General features: G+C 44.5%; 1 protein-coding gene across 11 annotated transcripts in view; it reads right to left on the bottom strand.

The window, feature by feature from the left end:
- Positions 1-23,522, bottom strand: part of PPM1B (protein phosphatase, Mg2+/Mn2+ dependent 1B) — an 82,473-nt gene that overhangs the window by 43,144 nt on the left and 15,807 nt on the right. For 10 of the 11 annotated variants that reach the window (XM_087883237.1, XM_034427667.3, XM_034427669.3 and 7 more), the window contains one exon: positions 2,565-2,706. The gene's annotated coding sequence lies outside the window, so the exon portion shown is untranslated. Of the gene's footprint in view, positions 1-2,564; positions 2,707-12,120; positions 12,237-23,522 lie in introns of those variants that run through there. The other variant, XM_087883239.1, reaches the window with a different exon arrangement.

Genomic DNA, 23,522 nt, shown 5'->3' with positions numbered 1-23,522 from the left:
CGGGGGAAGAGGCAGCCATATCTTGCAACAACTTAACTATAGGGCTCTGTAAAGCAGTGGAAATAGGTGCTTTGTAAATCATGTTAGCATCACAAAGCTATATTCAAAAAATAAAAACAATTGCAACTTTTACAAGGCCTATGCTACTGCTTCAAAAGCTGTCCCCAATTGCCTCTGGAAATTTGAGCAATGCATTTGGCTGCTTTAATGCTCTGAAGAGAACTGCTTCTCGTATCAATACATTTTACAAAATACAGTACTTCTTTCAAACATTTTCTACAATTCCTGAAAACAGTACATATTTTCCCCAAAGCCAACGTATTTAAAAAGAATCTATAGATCAGACAATTCCAAAGGAAATAGTGAACATCAATCTTTTCAAATCAATAGTATAAACTAGATGGCATCTACAATATTCTATGTATCAATGGTGTTCAGAAATCAAAGATCAGTCCCAAATAACCCTCCTCACAACATCAGCTTACTTACATACACTGAGTTACATAATAGATAGAATTGTTCCTGACTGACAAAAAAACATCTAAAACTTGGTTAATATATGGTATATGTCCATGATGGTGAACCTATGGCATGCGTGCCACAGGTGGCATACAGAGTCCACTCTGTGGGTACGCCAGCCGTCGCCACAGCCCAGCTCCACCATGCATACGTGCATGAAACTCGCCGGCCAACTGGTCTTCGGGTCTCTGCTGAGCATGCACAGGGGCGGGGCGCATACACAGGTTGGTGCAGGCGGCTTTCCAGGCCCAAAATTGGGCATTGGGGGGGCGCCTTGAGGAGGCAAAAAGGCTGCAGCAGCAGGCCATTCGCACCAGCAAAGAGGCAGCAGCAGCAGCGGCAGGCCACTGTCTTGGAACAGAGTCGTGCCCAGCTGCACCAACAAACGCCGCAAGTAGCCGCCCACTGTGTTTTGGCTTCCAGGTTAATGCAGGAGGCTTTCCAGGCCCAAAACGGGACACAGTGGCACTGTGCAAAGCCCCTCCATGCTGTTTTGGGCCTGGAAAGTCTCGTGCACCAACCTGGAAGTGAAAACGGGGCCCAAGGGTGCATGCGCAAGGGGGCTGGGGCACATGCGCTGGGGATGCACATGCATGCACTAGGGGGCACATGCGTGGGGGGGATGCTCAAACTGCATTTTGGGGTTCGGGCACACATATGTGCATTCACACACTTGCACACGTGCTTTGGGCACTCAGCACCAAAAAGGTTAACCATCAGTGGTATATGATGCACAGGAGAATATTGTTTAACTATCAGAGGTTACAACTGCTATTATACAGGTAGCCATTCGTTTGGTGACCAAAGTTACAACATCACTGACATCAGTGACTTGTGATCAGTCTTCACTTAAAAGACTGTGATCAGTCTTCACTTCCCGCCTGGACTACTGCAATGCTCTCTACATGGGGATCCCCTTGAGGAGCACCCGGAAGCTCCAACTGGTGCAGAATGCGGCCACGCAGGGGATTATGGGAGCGATGGGGCGCTCCCATGTGACACCCCTCCTGCACGAGCTGAATTGGCTTCTTGGTTACCACCTTTAAAGCGCTCCATGGCATAGGGCCTGGGTACTTACGGGACCGCCTTCTGCCACCGATAGCCTCCCACCAGCCAGTTCGCACCCACAGAGAGGGACTCCTCAGGGTGCCATCAGCCAGGCAATGTCAGCTGGCGACCCCCAGGGGGAGGGCCTTCTCTGTGGCAGCACCTGCCCTCTGGAACAACCTGCCCCCGGAGATAAGTAGGATATCAGATTTCCGTGTTTTTCGCCGTGCCCTCAAAACTTTTCTATTTCATCAAGCTGGGCTGAGGTAAACCCCCCTCCCTTTAGATATTTTTAATTGTAAATGGATTTTAGTTGGGAGGTTTTAAATTTTGGGCCAAAATTTGTTTAATTCTTTTAAAATTTAAAATTTTATATTGGGATGTTTTTTATTCTAGGCTGTGTACCGCCCTGAGTCCAGCAGAAGGGCGGTATAAAAATCCAATTAAATAAATAAATAAATAAATAAATAAATAAATAAATAAATAAATAAATCCATTGCATCCCCACGGTCACATGGTCAAAATTTGGGCAATTGGCAACTAGCATGTATTTACAAGAGTTGCAATGTCCTGAGGTTAGGTGGTTGCTATTTGCAACCTTCCCAGCCAGCTTCAGATGAGCAAAGTCAATGAGAGAAGCTGGGCTCGCTTAACAATCTGTGATTCCTTTAACTACATTGATCTGATTAATGACCATGGGAAAAAGGATGTAAAATTGGGCATGATTCACTTAACTGCCTTGCTTACCAAAAGAAATTCTGATCCCAATTGTAGTTGTAAATTGAGGATTATTTGTATTTTTGTAAATCTGAAGCTAATGGACTTCAGTTAAGAACGATGCTGAAACTGAAAACTCATAAATATGGCAGAGAATAAGAAAACAGAACATCTTAGGCTCATACCTGTTCCAAACATAGTCTATGAATAAATTAAGTTCCAACAGCTAGAGATCAGTTATGTATGCTATTACATCTAATTAACCATCAAGAAATATTTACCTGTTAACTGTACTACTGCCAATTTTTGTTCAGTTCTAAAAATTTATGGTTTACATTCCTTCAGCCAACAGGCATAGAACAGATTAAACTTGAAAGCCTTCAAATCATGCAGAATGCAGTACTTCCTGTAAATTGGAATTTCCTAGGAGAAGAGATAATATTAATTAGAACATCATATTGCAGAATGAATTTGCAGTTTAGGATTGCATTATTTTGCTATCTTTATTACAGTTTCAGACACATACAATATTAAGATTTCTTTATAAGGCTTTATTAACATTACATCAAAACTTTCAAATAATTTGACCGAGTATCCTGTCACTGAAAAACCGACTATTCATGGTACAGCTCTCTTCTAGGATAGACTAAAATACCCTTAAATCAAGTCAATGAAGTAAAGGACCAATCTAAGTCAAAATATATCGCTAGCTTTAAAATACCATATTTTTTGGAGTACAAAACACACCTTTCCCCCCCCAAAAGGGGGTGAAAATTTGGGTGCGTCTTATACACCAAATGTAACCCCGCCCACTCACTGGCCCCCACCCTTTGGCCTCTGCCTCCCAGCAATTTGCCTCCTTGCAGCAAGCCGCAAGAAGAAACAGCTCGTTTCAGCTTCAGCACAGCCTAATTAGCACAAGTTTATTGGATCAGCCTCCCGACTTTGCCTCTGCTGCTTGCTGCAAGGAAGTAAGTTGCTGGGAGCATATCGAAAATAAAAGTAAAGCAGGCTGTTTGCTGCAATGAGGCAAAATTGCTGGGAGGCAGAGGCAGATTTTTCTTATTTTCCTCACCAAAAAAGGTAGGTGTGTCTTAATAGTCCGGTGTGTCTTATACTACAAAAAATACGGTAGCTTTAGTAGCTTTAGATGATTTGCAAATAATGAATAACCCAAATGTATGCTCCATTGTGGCAACATTACTAAATTCAAAGGGAAAATTTCTATAATTATTGTATTAATCAGAATAAATATTATATCTGAAAGAAAAAAAGACTATTTTTCTCCAACCATTTCAAAGCCTTTGTAGGAAGGCCTAGAACAGATTGGAATTACTTTCTCTCCTTTCCAATGAGAAAAAGTATTTCATAACAGAAATATTAATTTATACAACCTGTATAAAATAAAACAGATGTGAATAACCCATTAGGCTACAGGAATGAGCTGCAAAAATCCAGGTGATAAATAAAGAGTTTTGATACTTGTTGGATATACTTTAATCTTTATAGACTGCTGATAAATTTTGGCTATATGAAGATATACTACTAAAATGACAGAGAATTGAAAAAATAAGATCAGCAAGCTGTGCAAAAATATTTTCCAATGTATTGCTGCTGCTTTCTGAAACCAGTCTGTCCCCTCCCTTTTTTGCTTACACACTGCTATCCACTGCAGCTGCTTTTTACCCTAGACTTAATGCTACGAATTTGCCAGTTAATTTCTGTAAGAGCATGACTAAGACTTCATCACACCCCTCAATAATTTGCTATTAAGAAAAAACAGATTTCCTCTTTTCTTTAATTTCATTTTCCACATTAATATCCCTTCCCTCTTATTCCAATCCTCTGGCCTCCGAATGTATAACAGGATTTATCAGCACACTGAAAAAACGTGGCATTGCAGAAATTAATTGCATATGATGCTGAATGGAACAAAGTATTAGATCTATGGATTTTACTAGGAACAGGGGATAGACACTTTAATATGTATGCAGTAAAAGATAAAAGTTAATATATTCAACAAGGAAAGACTATTATTTTATATCCCCATCCCCTCCATCCATCTACAATTAATCTAACTCAAATAATTTATTTAAAGATTTAATTTTAATTCTTCTAAGTTTTTATAGGGGATCCAAGCTACTATGTGAAGGCAAAGTACAATTCTTGACACTGAAAAATATAGTGCTTTCTAATGTAAAAAAATAGTTTTGGAATATTTTCATCAACTGCATGGTCTGCAAATATACATTCAATCTGAATTCATGCAAGTTCCTATATTTTCTGCAAAATGCATTATATATCAAACAATGCCTTGTTATAGAGCACAATACATACATTTCTTTTTCTGTTTTCCCCCCTATTCTTTCTATAAAATTTTTAAAAATTACAAAAATAGTAACACATATTAAGCATAGTATGAAGCCTAATTTTGACACAACATAAAACAAAACGGAAATTCCAGTTCGTCTAAAAAAACCTCTCAGAATCAGTCTGTTGGAAGGGATCGTTTTAGCTAACTCCTTACTAATTCCAAATTAAAGCATCCATGATAAATGGCTGTCTAGTCTCACACAAATACATTCATTGGACAGGAGTCCAACATCTCTCTAAGTAATTGTGTCCACTGTCAAACTCTTTTCACAGTTAGGAAATTTTTTTCACCCTAAGATTTCATCATGATCTGTCAGTCTGTTACTTAAATCTATTCTATGTCCTGCAATCTGGAATAGCAGAAAACAGACCCTGACACTTTTCACTGCAATAGCCTTTCAGCTATTTGAAGTGTGCTATCATATCTTCTATCATCTTCTCAAGTCTAAACTTTTCCAAGTTCTTCAAATCTCAGATAACATGACGTTTTCAACGATGCCAAGCTGTCCTACTTTCCGTACTTTGGAGTCCTCTGTGTTTATGAAATTTCAATTTGTTATTTCCAAACCATTCCTTCAATCTCTCAAAATCATTTTAAATTTTGTCTTTATAAAGTATTACTTTAGAAGCATTTCTCACTCAAATGAGTGTACCTCTCCACTCATATAAAAACATTCCATTTGAATGAAAAGCATTCCATTTTATTATACTCTACCTAATAACTGATTAAATTAAAATTTAATTTAATTAAAAATTAAATATAAAAAGTAGTGAGCTAGTAATGTATCCACTAAATAGTCTTGCTAAATAGTCTAATAATAGTCACTAAATAGTCTAATTTATTTAATTAGAGTGCAGCATGCATTGGCTACTTGTTAAAATGCTTTAAAGCTACTTGAACAGTATTTCCCTAATTTTTAGTCCTGGATTTATGGACCGATCAATTAACAACTGTGTGAATTTACGGTGTCGCAAAACATCACACTGTACCCCTTCTTTTTGTCCTCTTTAGGGAAATGCTTTGAGATGACTGGGCTGCAAAATTTTAGTGTCTTGGGAGAAGTAGATCATAGTATAGATTCTATGGAGATTCTCAGTCATCCAGGTCATGGTTGTCCCAAAGGTGCTTTTCAAAAAACACCTGGACTTTGTTTTTTCCTTGAAGATGTTTTACTTCTCAACTGAACTGAACAGTTCAGTTCAAAGAAAGTCCAGTTGCCTTTTGAAAGTACCTTTGGGACAGTCATGGTATAGCTTTCATTTGGGTTTGGGGTTTTAAATTTAAATTTGGGTAGCCAATGATTTAATTCTTTTAATTATCTTAACTTTTGCATTTGTATGTTTTTTAATTTTGGCTGTTCACCGCCCTGAGTCCCTTCCGGGAGAAGGGCGGTATACAAATTAAATTAATAAATAAATAAATAAATAAATTATACTTGTTACTGAGCTCAGACAGAGCAGAGATAGAAATGGTTGAGAGAGACAGATCACAGGATGCCATAAAGCTCGGTCTCGCCTGCTCTCCCTATTTAATATCTACATGAGACTACTGGGCAAGGACTTTTTGTTGTTGTTGTTGTTAGTTGCGAAGTTGTATCCGACCCATCACGACCCCATGGACAACGTTCCTCCAGGCCTTCCTGTCCTCTACCATCCTCTGGAGTCCATTTAATTTCACGCCTACTGCTTCAGTGACTCCATCCAGCCACCTCATTCTCTGCCGTCCCTTTCTTCTTTTGCTCTCAATCTTTCCCAGCATTAGGCTCTTCTCCAGTGAGTCCTTCCTTCTCATTAGGTGGCCAAAATATTTGAGCTTCATCTTCAGGATATGGGCTTCTAAAGAACAATCAGTATTGATCTCCTCTAGGACTGACCTGTTTGATCGCCTTGCAGTCCAAGGGACTCGCAGGAGTCTTCTCCAGCACCATAGTTCAAAGGCCTCAATTCTTTGGCGCTCAGCCTTTCTTATGGTCCAACTTTCATTGGGTCCATACATTGCAACTGGGAAAACCATAGCCTTGACTATACGCACTTTTGTTGCCAGGGTGATGTCTCTTCTTTTTAGTATGCTGTCTAGATTTGCCATAGCTTTCCTCCACAGGAGCAAGCGTATTTTAATTTCTTGGCTGCAGTCCCCATTTGCGGTGATCTTGGAGCCCAGGAAAATAAAATCTGTCACTATCTCCATTTCTTCCCCATCTATTTGCCAGGAATTGAGAGGGCTGGATGCCATGATCTTAGTTTTCTTAATGTTGAGTTTCAAGCCAACTTTTGCACTCTCCTTCTTTACCCGCGTTGAGGCTCTTTAGTTCCTCTTCACTTTCTGCCATTAGAGCGGTATCATCTACATATCTGAGGTTGTTGATATTTCTCCTGGCAATCTTAATTCCAACTTTTGATTCATATAGCCCTGGCTTTCTCATGGTGTACTCTGTATAAGTTAAATAGACAGACCTTTTTAAACGCATCATCATTGAATCCCTGGCCTCATTCCATCTTCCCCAGGCGGACTTTTAGGGATGTACTCACCGGCTGAGCTTTTTGCCTTGCGAGACTCCCCCCTCTCGAAGGCCTGGCCTTCTACGTTATCGAAGGCTTACCTCGATGACGGGTTTTGGAACCCAGAGAGGTGGCATGCCGCGAAGAGGGGGTTGAGGGGTTTTTTATATAAATTTTTAGCCAATTTTTAAGGGGTTCCGGGGGGGAGGGTTGGATTAGAAGTAGGGCTGTGGGTATGGGGGATAACCCACTAAGGAGAGGACCAGATATGGCTGTGAAGCACGGCATGGAGGGTGGGGGGCCCAGGGTCGAGGGGGGGGGCTAAAGCATATCCAGATAAAGTTTCTACCATCAGTACTGTGGGTGGGAGGAGTAGATATGGCGGGAGCAGGGGGCCATATCGTGCTAGGGGAGCGCGCACCCATTATCTATGAGCGGTGGCACACTCCGGCCCCCAAAGCTCCACTCGTTCTCCAGGTTGCGCAGACCCTCAGGGCCCTGGCCTTCGGCTGATGTTGTGCAATGCCAGGTCTGCCGTAAATAAAGCCCCCCTCATTTGTGATCTTGTTCAGGAGGGGGAAGCGGACCTGGCAGGTATTACGGAAACCTGGCTGGGCCAAGAGGGGGGGGTCCCTCTCATTTAAATGTGCCCACCAGGTTTCCGCGCATTCCATAGGCCAAGGTTACAGGGTAGGGGTGGGGGGGTTGCGGTTATCATTAAAGAAGGTCTGAGACCGAGGGAGGCCACTGTTCCTCAGACAGCCGGCTGTGAATCCCTCGTGAGATGGGGTCACGGGGTTCAGATGGGTTTGCTGATCATGTACCGGGCTCCCTGCCACGTGGCAGCAGCCCTGCCCGAGCTACTCAACGTCATCGCCGCGGTGGCGGTTGATACCCCTAAGTTTATGGTCATGGGGGATTTCAACCTACCGTCCGTGGGTGTGGCATCTGAGGTGGCTCGGGAGTTCATGGCTTCCATGACAGCTATGGACCTGACCCAGTTAATTCATGACCCTACCCACACGGGGGGAAACACACTGGATCTGGTTTTTGTCTCTGGACAGTGGTTGAGTGACCTTGAGATAGGGGATATAGTTACCGAGCCCTTGTCATGGTCAGATCACTCTCTCCTTCGTCTTGACCTTCGAACCGCTGCACCCCGGCGCAGGGAGGCCGAGCCGGTAAGATGGTTCCGCCCCAGGCGCCTGATGGAACCTGACAGGTTCCAGATGGAGCTTGGGCCATTTCCTGAGGCTCTGGCACACGCCTCGACTGGAGACCTAGTGGCCGCCTGGGATAGGGCGGCCGCTGGAGCTCTGTATCGGGTCGTGCCTTTGCGGCCTCTGAACCGGCGCCAATCTCATTTGGCTCCTCGGTTCACTGAGGAGCTGAGGGAGTTGAAGCGCCGGAAAAGATGCCTAGAGAGTAGTTGGAGGGCCAGTCTTTCTGAATCGGACCGGACACTGGTAAGATCTCATATTAGGAATTTCCTAGTGGCGATAAAAGCAGCGAAATGTAGTTATTTTGCTGCTCTTGTTGCGTCATCAGATAACCGCCCGGCTGCCCTCTTTAGGGTGACCCGCTCCCTGCTCCACCAGGAAGCGTGGGAGGACCCCTTGGAGGGTAGAGCCGAGGATTTTGTTCAGTATCTGTATGACAAAATCACTCAGATTCGGGAAGATTTGGACTCCGACTGGGTAGTCTCAGGGGGAGGGACTGGGGCAGGTCTTAAGAATGTTATCTGGGATGAGTTTGATCCTGTGACCCCTGAGGACGTGGACAGGATTCTAGGCAGACTGAACGCGACCACTTGTTTATTGGACCCATATCCCTCCTGGTTAGTGCTGGCTTCCCGGGAGGTGACACGAGGCTGCCTCCAGGGGATAATAAATGCTTTGTTGGGTGAGGGTGACCTTCCCGCTGCCTTGAAAGAGGCAGTGGTGAGGCCTCTCCTCAAGAAGCCTTCCCTGGACCCGGCAATGTTGGTTAATTATCGTCCAGTCTCCAACCTTCGCTTTGTGGCAAAGGTTGTTGAGAGTGTGGTTGCGCAACAGTTCCCCCAGCACCTGGATGAAACGACGTATCTGGATCCGTTCCAGTCGGGCTTCAGGCCCGGGTACAGCACAGAAACGGCATTGGTCGCATTGGTAGATGATCTCTGGAGGGCTCGGGACAGGGGGTGCTCCTCTGTCCTGGCCCTGTTAGATCTCTCAGCGGCTTTTGATACCATCGACCATGGTATCATGCTGCACCGGTTGGAAGAATTAGGGGTGGGAGGCACTGTGTTGCGGTGGTTCTCCTCCTTTCTCTCTGACCGGTCGCAGTCTGTGTTGGCAGGGGGGCAGAGATCGATCCCGAGGCCCCTCATATGTGGGGTGCTGCAAGGGTCGGTCCTCTTGCCTCTCCTGTTCAACATTTATGTGAAGCCGCTGGGCGAGATCATCCGTGGTTTCGGGGTGAAGTACCACCAGTACACTGATGACACCCAGCTGTACATCTCCAACCCGGACCACCCCAACGATGCCCTTGAAGTGATGTCCCGGTGCCTGGAGGCCGTGCAGATCTGGATGGGGAGGAATAGGCTCAGGCTCAACCCACCCAAGACCGAGTGGCTGTGGTTTCCGATGTCCCGATATAGTCAGTTGGCGCCATCACTGACTATTGGGGGCGAATCATTGGCCCCCACGGAGAGGGCTCGCAACTTGGGCGTCCTCCTGGATTCACGGCTGTCTTTAGAAGAGCATTTGACGGCCGTGACCGGGAGGATTTTTCATCAAGTTCGCCTGATTCGCCAGTTGCGTCCCTTTCTGGATCAGGACTCCCTACACACAGTCACTCATGCCCTCGTCACCTCCCGCCTGGATTATTGTAACGCTCTCTACATGGGGCTCCCCTTGAGGAGCACCTGGCGGCTCCAACTGGCGCAGAGTGTGGCTGCGCGGGTGGTAATGGGAGCAACATAGCGTTCCCATGTAACACCTCTCCTGCGCGAGCTGCACTGGCTCCCGGTGGTCTTCCGGGTGCACTTCAAGGTTTTGGTTATCACCTTTAGAGCGCTCCATGGCTTAGGACCTGGTTATCTACGGGACCGCCTACTACCACCAATAGCCTTCCACCGGCCGGTATGCTCTCATAGACTGGGGCTCCTCCGGGTGCCGTCGGCCAAACAATGTCGATTGGCGGCCCCTAGGGGGAGAGCCTTCTCTGTGGGGACACCTACTATCTGGAACGAGCTCCTCCCGGAGATACAGAGGATCCCGGATCTGCGCACCTTCTGCCATGCTCTTAAGACCTTTTTATTCCACCAGGCGGGCCTGGCCTAATCTTTTCTTTTTAATTATGCAAATTTTAATCGGTTTTTAAATGATTGGGTTGTTTTAATCTGTCTGGGCCAAATTGTTTAATTCGATTTTACTTTGTTTTTAAATTTTGTATCTATGTATTTTTACTGTTTGGCTGTTCACCACCCTGAGTCCTTTGGGAGTAGGGCGGTATATAAATCAAATAAAGTTAGTAAGTAAGTAAGTAGAGCGACAGTATACAGCCTTGCCAGACTCCTTTCCCAATTTTGAAGTTGTTCCATGTTCCAGTTCTCACTGTTGCTTCTTGACCCGCATATAGGTTTCTCAAGAGACAAATAAGATGGTCTGGTACTCCCATTTCTTTAAGAACTTGCCACAATTTGTTTGATCCACACAATCAAAGGCTTTAGCATAGTCAATGAAGCAGAAGTAGATGTTTTTCTGGAACTTCCTAGCTTTTTCCATGATCCAGAATATGTTGGCAATTTGATCTCTAATTCCTCTGCCTCTTCGAAATCCTGCCTGTACTTCTGGTAGTTCTTGATCCACATACTGCTGGAGCCAAGTTTGTAGGATTTTAGCCATAACCTTACTAGCGTGTGAAATGAGTGCAATGGTGCAATAGTTTGAACATTCTTTGACATTGCCTTTCTTTGGAATTGGAATGTAAACTGATCCTTTCCAATCCTGTGGCCACTGTTGAAGTGTCCAAATTTGCTGGCAAATTGAGTGTAGCACTTTCAGTGCATCGTCTTTTAAGATTTTGAATAGCTCAGCTGGAATACTGTCACCTCAACTAGCTTTGTTGTTGCTCAGATTTCCTAAGGCCCTTTTGACTTCACATTCTAGGATTTCTGGCTCGAGGTCAGTGCCCCATCGTGGGTATCAGGGATGTTAAACTCGTTCTTGTATAGTTTTTCTGTATAATTTTGCCACCTCTTCTTAATCTCTTCTGCCTCTGTTAGGCCCACTGCACCAGGCTGAAGGGGCGTCTCAGGGATGTGGAGGTGGACACGGTGAGGCTCAGCTGCCTTTTGTTGCTCTGGGCTGGGCAGCAGTTCGGCTTTCCCAGCTGGCCATGACCCCCAATCCCCGCCTACTCTTCCTTTTCTCCCGTGGCTGGTGGTAGAGAGGAAGGCGAGCCATTGCTGCTCGTCTCCCCCCCAGCCACATCTTATCCCCTGCCCAGACTCTCCACAGCTGCTGGGCCTTACCTGCTGCGGCTGCCAGCAGTCAGGGAGCTAGAGGCTGTGCTGCCTGCTTCACTCCTCTGTCAGCTGGCTTCCCCGCTGGCCCGCGCCCTTCGACTGAGCACAGGCCTTACTTTCATGGGCAGCCGCGGTGACCAGAGCTCTGCGAGCCCCATGGGATAAAACTGGAAAGTAAGGCCAACAGTGGGGAGGGAAATCCGCCCTGGACCCGCTGTGCTAGGTTGAATGGCACCCTCGGGGAGGGGGGTCTGTGGACGGCGAGCCTCAGTCGCCTTTCGGGCCTGCTTCTCGGCTTCCGTGGGGCCTCCGGGTGCCTGCCACACGCTCGCCCTCCCCTCTGCCTCGGGTTCCGCATCCAGCCCGAACCGGGAGATGTGTCACCCAGTGCAGCGCTCTTCCCTGAGGATGCCTGCTCACCCACCCACCGGACTGGTCTGGAAGCGGTGCATCACCTTGCGCCCGTCCTTGTCCTCTTCCTGCCCAGCCGCCGGCTCTTTGACGCGAGCAGAGGCTGCTGATTGGAGCAAGTGGAACTGCAGTGCTGGGCTGCCACGGATGCAATGCATAGCTAAAATTGGAAGAAAAGGCTGTGTGGCTGTGGTGGAAAGAATTGGAGCAAAACCCGGCTGTTTTTTGTATGAGAAGGCATGAGTGAGGCGGTGGCTGCTCTTGGCGGCAACTGAGCCCGCAAATTGGCGTGGTGGGCTTAGTTACCGGTGAGAGCAGCCACCACCTCACTCGTGCCTTCTCATCCCAACATGAATCTCCCAACACCAATGACATTAGCTGGCCCTTTAAATATAGCCATGAGACCTGTGGAAAGCATCCCTTTCCTTCCCCAGGCATTGCCAACCTCGGCCCCCAGTAAAAAAAAAAAAAACTAGAGCAAAAACTTCAATGCAGTATTAAAAAGAAGACTATAGAAAACGGGGCTGCTGTGTATTGTTTAATGGACTGCTAAATTGGCAAAATGGATGGCTAAATTGGCCACGCCCATCCAGTCACATGATGACCTGGCCATGCCCAGTCACATGATGACTTATCCACGTCCACCCAGCCAGTCCAGCCCCCCAACAGTCTGAGGTATCGTGAATTGGCCCCATTTAAAAAGTTTGAGGACCCCTGGTCTAAACAGAAAAGTGTCATTCTCTATTCCATTATCCAAATCTGAAGGCTAAGGGTGGTCATCTTTCTACCTGATCATACCAACGTTCTAATTTATTCACTGTTTAAAATGCCTGAATGAAGAGAGATCTCAATCCATTCTCTTCTTTAAGAAGGGAAGGGCAAACTAAGGATTGATATTCCGGTCTGCAATTCACTCACCAGAAAAGCTTAAGTTTTTCCTAAACTCTCTGCTTAGTGATGCTTCCAGATTAAACAACTCTCTTTTTATACTTTCTAAGAGCTACTAGAATCCACATCCTAGGTAACCCTGGTAACAGAAGCTAGCCAGCATAATGCCTTATGGCACTGGCCAACTTAAATGTGCAGTAAAATACATGGTAGCTCCTTCTCCCTCAAGCGTCTATTCTGGACTTTGAGTTGCAAAAAGGGTTGGGAGTAAAAGAAAGAAGACAGCTTTTCTGGCAAACTTCTTTCTTTCTAATTCTACTTCAATGTGCTTTTGTTAATTATTGCAGTTGCCTATCAATACAAATAAGTAAATGAGACAAATATTGTGTACCGCTGTTTATACTAAGTATTAAAAATCTCATGATGAGGTGCCTTCATTTCTGACTTTGATAATACTATACATACACACACACAGTTATATTTCTCCCCAAAATACAACACAAAAATGATGCAAAACCATTCAAAGGTCACTTAGCAAAGCTTTGCGGTTGTTACATTTCCCAAAAAGTTCATCATGGCTCCTATTTCAAAGGTGTCTTCTACATTCACATGACCACACAACCAACCTTTCTTGGTTTTTTGAGAGGGGAGGATAATTTTTTTTTACTTTTCTAATTTCTTTCATGATGTCTGAAATCTGATTCACAGATTTTCCAGGAAACCTTTATAGTGAACATAGAATCATAGAGCTGGAAGGCACCTTGGAGGTCTTCTAGCCCAATGCCCTGCCCAAGGCAGGAGCCCTTGCATCACGTTAGACAAATGGTTGTCCATTCTTTCCTTGAAAAGCTCCAACAATGGAGCACCTAGAACTGGGAGACTGTGTTTTATTGAGTACAGATAGTCCTTGACTTATGACCCCAAGTGAGCCCAAAATTTCTGTTGCTAAGCAATATAGTTGTTAAATGAGATTTGCCACATTTTACAATCTTCCTTGCCAAATTTGTTAAGTGAATCACTGCAGTTAAGTTAGTAACGGTTGTTAAATGAATCTGGCTTCCTTATTGACTTTGCTTGTGAGAAGATCACAAAAGGGGATTACATGACCCTGGGACACTGCCACCATCACAAATACATGCCAGGTGCAAAGCATCTGAATTTTGATCGTGACCATGGGGATGTTGCAAGGATGTTAAGTGTAAAACAATGGCCATGAGTCACTTTTTTCAGTGCCATTGTAACTCTGAATGGTCACTAAATGAATGGTTGTAAGTCGAGGACTACCTGTAATAGTTCTATCAGGAAATTTCTCCTCATTTCCAGGTTCAATACTGTATATACAATATACATGTTCAAGAAAGGCAGATAATCCATTGCTCTGTTAAAGCCATTTGCCAGAAGGCTTTTATTCCTCAACATGTACAAACTAAAACATTAACAGCTATTTCTCTTATAGGGACTTACTTGCCCTTTTCTCACGGGGATGTCTAAAAATGCAGCTGTTCTTAGTGGGGAGCAGTCCATCCACATAGGGACTGACTTTTGTGCTTTCAAAACTACCGACATTATGCACCACTGTTTAATCTAATGCATTATCTACAGTCATTTTTGAGACAGATTATAAATTGCAAATCTTATGGTAAAACATGGCTTAATTTTGAGGATTTGTGTCTTTTTTATTCCACATTTTGCAACATTTTGCTTGCTGAAAGTTCTATTAAACTCAGAAACATGCATACTCTTTGAAGCCATTTTGATTATTCTTAATGAAACTGTTCTTCATATGCTAGACTTCTTTGCTTTGTCACAGATGAACAACAGTTACGATTCAAAAGTGAACACAAAATACTTACTAATCAAATTGAATTTGCAAACAGAACCCCAAAAGGCAATATAATCATTGAGTTTCAGAGATGCTCAAAAACATGTTTTTTACCTACAGCATTAAATGACCATTCATTCAATGGGGTGGTCTATGATCATGGTTTGAGCACTTGTCAACCAACTGGCAGTTATGACAGCTTAAGTATCCTCTGATCGTATGATCATATTTTGCCAGCTCCCCACAAGCAAAGTAAACAGGAAACTCAGGAGGAGGATACAAATAGTGATCATGTAACTGCAGGACATCATGAGTGCATTGGATTCACCTAACAACGCAAGTGGAACTTCTGCAAGAGTCAAGTGAAAGCAACGAGAACCACTTGAGAAGAGTCTCAACTGTAGTTTATTGCTAACGAACTATGTTATAAGAATCTCACCAGACTGACTTGCATTCCTTTGGGAATAGCAAGATAAGGCTTTAAGGATTCTGATTCTGGCCTGTGCTCCTTATTACAATGCAACAACTCTGAGCTTGGCCCCTCTTGACCTCAAATCTAACTGGAGATTCCACATCAACTACCATTGTAAGTGAGAATAGTTACATGAAATTGAGGCCTCAATTACCATTGTTAAGCAAGGACTTATATGACTATTATACTAGAGAATTATAAGTCTACTTATAATTCTGAAGTTCAGAATAATATGCCAAACAAGGATCCACTGTTCTCTATGAATATAGAAAGTCAAAATCTTGTTTCATATATTGATACTTGGTATCTGCAAAGTACCATTTATTCCAGTTTAAATACCCATATACAAGCAGAACAGTTACCAAAATATAGATCATACCATAAGAACTCTGTCATCAACTTAATGAACTGTCTACGTGTCCTTGAGCAAGCCATTACTTAATCACCAATATCAGTATCTTGATGATAATATAAGATTATAAAAATTTGCATTTGAAGCATTTTGACTAAATTCCAGCTAATCCTAGCTTGACCTGGGATTTAAAATTGAGCAACTTTGGCAGGTGGTTGCTATATTTTGCGGATTGTCTTTTTTTTTTTAATTTCATAGATATCAAAGTTATAAAGATGTGAAAAGATGGCCTTCTTGCTTAATTCTTACCCTTCCTGGTTGATTAAATCAGACAGAACCCATGATTAAGGGAAGCAATCAATGCTTTTGTGAATATAAAATATATTCCTCTCTTCTTGAAGGAATCCAAGCTTTCTTTCCCTTGTCACAAAAGAGCTCTAATTGTAAGTTAAGTCTTTAAAAAAATTGTGGCCCCACAATTCTAGATGCATCTAGATGAAATGGATTATCTGGACACATTTCAACTGGAATTTTGCCCAGGTTATAGTACTGTGATTACTTTGGTTGGATGACCTTCATTAGAATGGGTGAGGTAGGGCTAGGATGCTATATTTAGTTTCTTTTAAAATTATAATCTTGTTCATGCAAACTAAAATATGAAATACACATTCAATACTAAATACTAAATGTACGTGCATTTCAATACATTTAATTCCTGCCACAATGAACCAACTTAATAGAATTTGCAAAGAGAAGATAGGAGCTGAATTCAGGTCTTTCACATTAAGATTTAATGCTACTATCTTAATGGTACAAATGCTATCATTAATATAATAGCAGAGGATGCTAACCATTAAAATTACTCCTCACACTGATGGTCACAACACTCTACAGATCTGAAATAAAAATATACTGGCTCTAGTTTGAGTAATCTTAACAGAAAAGTATTTGAGCTGATTGCCTACCTTTTTTGACTGGGGAATTTTGAATTCAAAAGATCTGTTTAGAATTTAAAGCACTTCTTCACAAATTCAGTGTCACATTTTGTCGTATTTTGCTTGCTAGTACCTAAGGTCTGCCTTATACAGTTGTAAGAAATGTGCTTCATTTTTATTATTGTTTATTTGCCAATTGCATGTGCATTTAAATCAGAACGTTAAAAATGCTCTGAATTATTTATTGATATTACAATAACAGATCCTGTCACCTGGGAATGGATTTCACTTAGTAATTGGTGAAAAGAAAAAAAGAGCTTTATGGACTATTCTAGCTCACAAAATAGGAAGTCAGGGTTGAAGAGAACTCACATGAAATCCTTTATAATTCAGCAGTTATGATAATAAACATATTTATCAACCCTTAAATTTAAAAAAATGCTAAATACCAATTTAGTTGTCAATGGTGTCAATACAGCACTGACAGCAGTAACATTTAGCAATATATTTTTCTGTTTAAAACTTTTTAACTAGATGGTTACTCAACTCATCTTCAATCATATAACACCTAATTAGAAAATAATAGATGACAACAGACTTAAATCATCATCCAATTTATTTTCACATTTAAAAAATGGAAAAGTACTTTGGTAAATTATACCAGAATTCTGAACTCTTGTATCAATTTAAACTACAAAAGAAAAATGAATATACAGTGTCTTAATATTAAACATTTGTCATAACTCTCTAATGAAATATGCTGGAAAAGGATTTAGAATGAAGATGTTATGCAGAACTTCCGAGAGAGACAAGTGGCTGCTGTTTAAGATATAGCTCTTTGAGTAAACAGAGAACTATTCCAATGTTTCAGTAGAAGAGAATGATGATGCTACCTAGTTGGGTAGTGAACAAGCAAACAACCAAGCTCAGAGAGCACCAACCACTCCACTATGTATAAAATAAATAAATGTTTCTAGGCTGAGCTGAATTCTGAAACTTAGTGATGCTGACATTTCCACATCATCCAATTTTGAGCCAATATAATAATTCTAATATATAAAATGATTTTTTTTAAAAAAAACACTTTTCTTTTGATGAGAAATAATTCCAGCATCCTAATTTTATTGCAGCACGCATGACACATTCAAGATCAGCTGATATCCGTAATCAGCAACACTTGAGTTGTATAACACCTCACATACTTTAGGAGTATTCTAATGGAAAATACAATTTAAAATTATATGAATAAAACTGTCTACTTGAACTTGGGAAAAGCTCATCTGCATATTTATTGAATTAACGATTTTTCATATTTCATATCATTAATTCATGAGTTGGTGAATGAAAGAATGGGTTCTTCACATATTAGCCATGCAAATAAGAATGCACTTACCTAATACTTTTGGAGTATTAGACGCACTCCCCCCCGAAAAGTGGGTGAAAATTGCCGTGCATCTTATACATTGAATGTTGGCAAAGCCCCACCCATCCTTCAGCCCCCACTCTTCAGCCATTTTTGGCTTCTTGCACATCGCATTTTCAACCTCCACATGCCCCGTTTTAGAACTGTTCCAGGCTGCGAGAATCGCCACAGCACATCACCGCCGATCGCCGCCTCTGTGTGTCGCGTTTTTGGCCTCCACATGTCCCATTTTCTGCCAGTTCCAAGTGGTGGGAATCGGCGGTGGCAGAAGTGGCAATCCCCGCCACATAGAACTGCCCGAAAATGTGACACCTGGAGGCCAAAAATCGGGTGTGTGTAGGCCGAAAAAACGACGGAGGCGGCAATGTGCTGTGGCAATCCCTGCAGCCTGGAACGGGCCTAAAATGGAGCGTGCAAAGGCCAAAAATGCGATGCGCAGAGGCAGCGATGGGCTCTGGCGATCCCCGCAGCCTGGAACAGCTGATTGGCAGTATTCCGGGAGGCCGATCCAACCGCCAATCAGCTGTTCATGCTAAATCAGGCTGCAATAATGTGCTGAAGCTTAGCAGGCTGTTTGCTGCAAGGACGCTAGCCAGATGAATACCGATGGATGCTGGTAGGCAGAGGCAATTTTTTTTTCTTGCTTTCCTCCCCAAAAACTAATGTGCGTCTTATACTCCAAAAAATATGGTAATTTGTTTTGGAGGGGTGCGCGCACACGCCCACATAAAAGGAAAGGATTTAGATCCCTAATAAAATTATAGAAAGCATACCTCTAAGATAAACTTAAAATTTATGATTCTGCCTACTTGGCTAAAATGCAAATATTACATTTTAAAAGGAAGTTAATAGAGGCACTCCAGCCCTTTTAATCTGCCCTCCCATGCCTAGCCCTAATTGCTCTACTAATATTAATGGCTGTTACCATTCATTTCATAGTCATTTAAATCCTGAAGTCCTTTGATACTTAATCCAGTTTGGGTACAACCTTGATCCAAACAGATTCAAGAGTACCCTGCAGGAAAAGATATCCAGACAATCCTCCACTCAATGGGGTCAGATTGGACATTCTCATGACAGCAGGACCAGAGGTTTAATATAAGCATGCTACTTTTAATATTAATAATACTTTCTTCAGATATTTTAGTTCGTTCTTCTGAAAAAATAATCTCTAAAAAACTATTAGCAAACTTAACTCTGACCACCTGGAGAACAGTTTTAAGAGCTTAAATTAAATCTATGCATGCTTTTTGGTACACTTCAACCAGTATGTTAAATATCTATTTCTAGTCCAAAACAGAACAATTATATATGAAGGAATTATTTCTATAATTCTGACTTTTTTCCCATTGCAATACTACAAAATATTGTACAACCACAATTGAGCCAAAAATTTCTGTTGCTAAGTGAAACATTTGTTAAGTGAGTTTTTCCCAATGTTATGACCTTTCTTGTCTGTCCTGACTTGGACAGACGTGTTTTTCTGAGCTAAGCATTCCTGACTGCTTTCGTCCTAGGAAACAGTTTTAACATCTGGGTGGGCTCCCAGCGTGCCTGGTCGAGCCCCCTCGCGTTGCCAGTGTGAAGGGTGATCCAGCCTGAGCCTGTTGAAGGCCGCTTCTCGGCAATCTTACTGAAGGGGGTTCCCAGCTCTGCTGGTTGAGCCTTCTGCTGTACCAGTGTGAAGGGCAATTTAGCCTGAGCCCGCTGAAGGTCGCTTGACAGTGGGAAGGCTGCCAGCTGGCAGCTCTTCCGTGAGGCACTTACGGGCATTGCCCAAGCCGATATCCCAGCCGATGGATGGGGGGGTTGGAGGCTTCCACCCCAATTTGCCGCTGAAAGGTTGCGCTTGGCAACACAGCCAGCGGTAGTGCGGCGTGGAGGTTTTTTCCCGCTGATCGGAGCCACCAGCAGACTTGAAGGCTGAAGTGGTGGAAGCTCACAAAGCTCAATAAGACCGGTCCATATTGTCGGCCGGGAGGGGGCAGGACAGCTCAGCTACCACCACTGGTTGTCCGGGGCTAGCGTTCATGAACTTGCTCTGTGACGTTAGTCTCAGAGACTTGGAGGCAATGCCGACTGGGCTTAAAGAGTCGTGGGCAGGGGCAGAGAGTCAAAACGGTTTGGTTTTTGCCCAGCTTGGCTGATCAACAAGACTTTGCTGAATTCGGGGTTTTCCCCCCCTATTCTTTTGCCTCCTGCGCGTCCTGCCACGTGGCGCCATAGTGAACTTGCTTGCTCAGGACCATTAGCCACGTAGTTTCAAAATGGCCACCAAACGCATGAGGCAGGAATCCACAAGGGATGATCGAGGTAGCCCACAGCCAGGCCTTGGGATTGAGGCTCTCCAAGCAAGGCAAGGCTGATCCATCCCTCTTCACAAAGCTTCTCACCAAGGCTGCAGACAGGGAAGGCAGGAAGAGGCACAAGGCCATGGAGGTGGCCTTAAATATGCTTCCATATAAAATAAAGGGCCCCTTCTCCACAGGCACCTTCTTCAGAGCAGATGAAACAAACCATCATTCCTGAGCAATTGCCTTCAACCTCATGGTCTCCAGATGATAACTTACCTCAGGCTCCTATCGGGCCTGGCTGTAGTGACTTACTGTTTGGTGCCATCTCAGACCCTGGCATAGCAGGGCCCCAATGGGAAGAGCCCAATAGGCAAAGAGGAGCTTCGGCCGAAGCTACCTTTACACCCACCGCAGCATGCCTCAGACCTGACCATCAGTGGGAACATAATATCCCAGAAGGCTTAGCAACCTTAATTTCTAATGCAATCCAGCAGGGCACTGCCACTGGGTTGCAGCAGAGAGCTGAATCCTTGGTCTCTGACTATCCCGGTCCCAGGGGTATCATTAGGAGACTCAGAGGTTGGGGGATCCCATATCTCCAAAGGCTCCAGATTATTCTTCTGACTCTTCCAGTCATGCCTCTCTGACTGGGGAGGACGTGCTCTGGGATCCCGACATGTCCAATGATGAGGATCTGATTCCGGACAAACCATCCTTTGTGGGACTCTTTAGACCACAATTATTTAAGTCGTTGCTCCATAAGGCATGAACCACTATAGGATTGTGCCCTATCCGCCCACCCCCAAGCCATGCTACGGGAGCTTCTGACCCCATAGATACTCTATTTGTGGAGCCTGCCATTGAGACAGAAGAGGTGCCCACTCCCAAACTATTTCTGGATGTGGTGCGGAGACAGTGGGCTGCTCTCATCTCCAGGTCCACTCCTAATAACCTTGACCAACATTTCTACAATATGGACATGGAGTTCGCTAACGCCCTCCAGGTTCCCACTGTTGACTCCCCAGTGGTAGCACTGCCCACTCCCTCCGTCTTGACAGGACCTCCTGAGGAAGTCCTCCGTCCTGAAGACAAGAGGTTGAGCAGTCACTGGTCGAGGCACACCAATCTGCAGCTTGGTCCATCAAGGCTTCCACCGTAGCTTCGTTCTTTTAACAGAGCATCCTTGCTCTGGCTGCGGCAGTTGCATGAGCGGTTGCCGGCCACAGACATGAGATCACAACAAGATTTGAATAAAATTGGGCGGCCTTAGAGAGTTCTCAGCGGACGCTACCTTAAACACCTCCAGATTTGCGGCCAAATCTATCAGCGCTACAACAGCGTCTCACCGACTCCTCTGGCTCCACCAGATGCCAGAAACAAATGGAGGCTTGCCTTCTCCCCATATGCCGGAGATAAATTGTTCGGTGAATTTCTGGATCCTCTTCTGGTAGAATCCAGAGATAAATACAAGGTCCTGTCGAACATGTCCCGACGGGTAGACTCCAGGTCACACCCTTACTTTTGTCCCTTTCAGGGTTCGGACAGTGGTTTCACAGGCCCATCATTGCAAAGATCGTTTAACCCCTGGCAGACTAGACCCCAGGATAGACAGGATGGTCAAGGACAGAGGGGCCCTCCCAAACAGCTCTTTTGGGGTGGGAGGGGTCGTCCCTTTTGACGTTTCTACTGACTGCACATCCAACCCTCCCATTGGGGGCCATCTGGCACTTTTGCCAGCCAGTGGGAGGTCACCACTATGGACACTTGGATCAGGGAGACGGTCAGGTCAGGCCTCTCCCTGGAATTCCTCTCCACCTCCCCCAAGTTTTTTTGTCCGTTGCCCTCTATCGTGGGATTGGACGAAACGGCTCTTCACAGAATCGGCCATCAAACATCTGGTTGATATTCAGGCCATTCAACCGTTTCCACAGGAGCAACATGGACAGGGCTTTTATTCCTGCCTGTGCGTGATACAGAAATCCTCGGGGGGATGGAGGACAATTCTCGATAAGTCTCTGAACTGTCGCATTGTTTACCGACAGTTCAAAATGCAGATTCTCCAGATCATCTTGAAGAGTGTCAGGGAGGGCAATTTCCTCACATCCGTCAACCTGACGGAGGCATACCTCCATGTCCCCATCCTTCCGGCCCACAGGAAGTTTCTGTTTCTGTCACGCAGGATTTCATTACCTGTATTGGGCCCTGCCGTTTGGTCTCTCCTCCACTCCCAGAGTGTTTACCAAACTGATAGCCGCACTGGCGGGCCACCTCCGAACATGGCTGATAAGGATCCAATTCTACTTAGAAGACTTCCTTATCCAATCCAGTTCACAGTCTCTGGTGAGGAGGAACTTCAGGTTTTACAAGACCATGGCTTCTCCATCAACCGGGCCAAGAGCCAAATGATTCCAACAACTCGCATTTGCCATTTAGGGGCTATCGATACAGTCAAGAACAAGGTATATCTTTCCCAGGAGTGCCTTTCCAGCCTGAGGGATCTGGTGAGGGGAGCCAGGGTAGGGAGACCCGTTTTCCTGCTCATGCTCTCCCAGCTCCTGGGAAAGATGGTGTCCTGCATAGCATTGTCCCTTGGGCACGGCTCCACCGCAGGGCTCTGAAGTGGTTCCTGCTCCCATATCAGAGGGCGTGCTAAAGTGCCTCCTTGCTCAGGGTCCAGCTTCAACCAGAGGTCCTCCTCTAAGATGTGGACTTCCCCAGCCGTCACCAGGGGTCAGGCGTTCAGGGAACCACCCGTCTAGTATTGACAACGGATGCCAGCCTTTTTGGTTGAGGAGCCCACCTCAGAACACACATGGCTGAGGGCCAGTGGACTCAGGAGGACCTGAGTCACAAAATCAATTGGTTGGAGCTCCGGGCAATTTACCTGGCACTCAGGGCCTTTCAGGACACGGTCAAGGATCAAGACACTCTAGTGCTGATGGACAATATGGCTGCCAAGGCACAAATCAACCGCCTCAGAGGGACTCACTCTTGGCACCTTATGCAGGAGGTCGAGCAGTTAGGCCTCTGGGCGGAGTATCATCTGTGGTCCATAAGGGCTGCACATATATCACGGGTGGCAAACGTGCAGGCATACTGGCTCAGCCAAGCGTCAGTCGACCATGCAGAGTGGCGCCTGCACCCAGACCTGTTTCAGGAACTATCGGACTGCTTCGGCCTCCCTATGGTCAACCTGTTTGCCACCTGGGACAACCGCCAAATCCCAAAATTCTTTGCCAGAGCAGGAGAATGCTTTGCGC

Source organism: Pantherophis guttatus, chromosome 1, assembly GCF_059756535.1.
Source record: "Pantherophis guttatus breed Tessera chromosome 1, ASM5975653v1, whole genome shotgun sequence".
Classification (NCBI taxonomy): domain Eukaryota; kingdom Metazoa; phylum Chordata; class Lepidosauria; order Squamata; family Colubridae; genus Pantherophis; species Pantherophis guttatus.
This window is presented reverse-complemented; position numbering and strand designations above follow the sequence as displayed.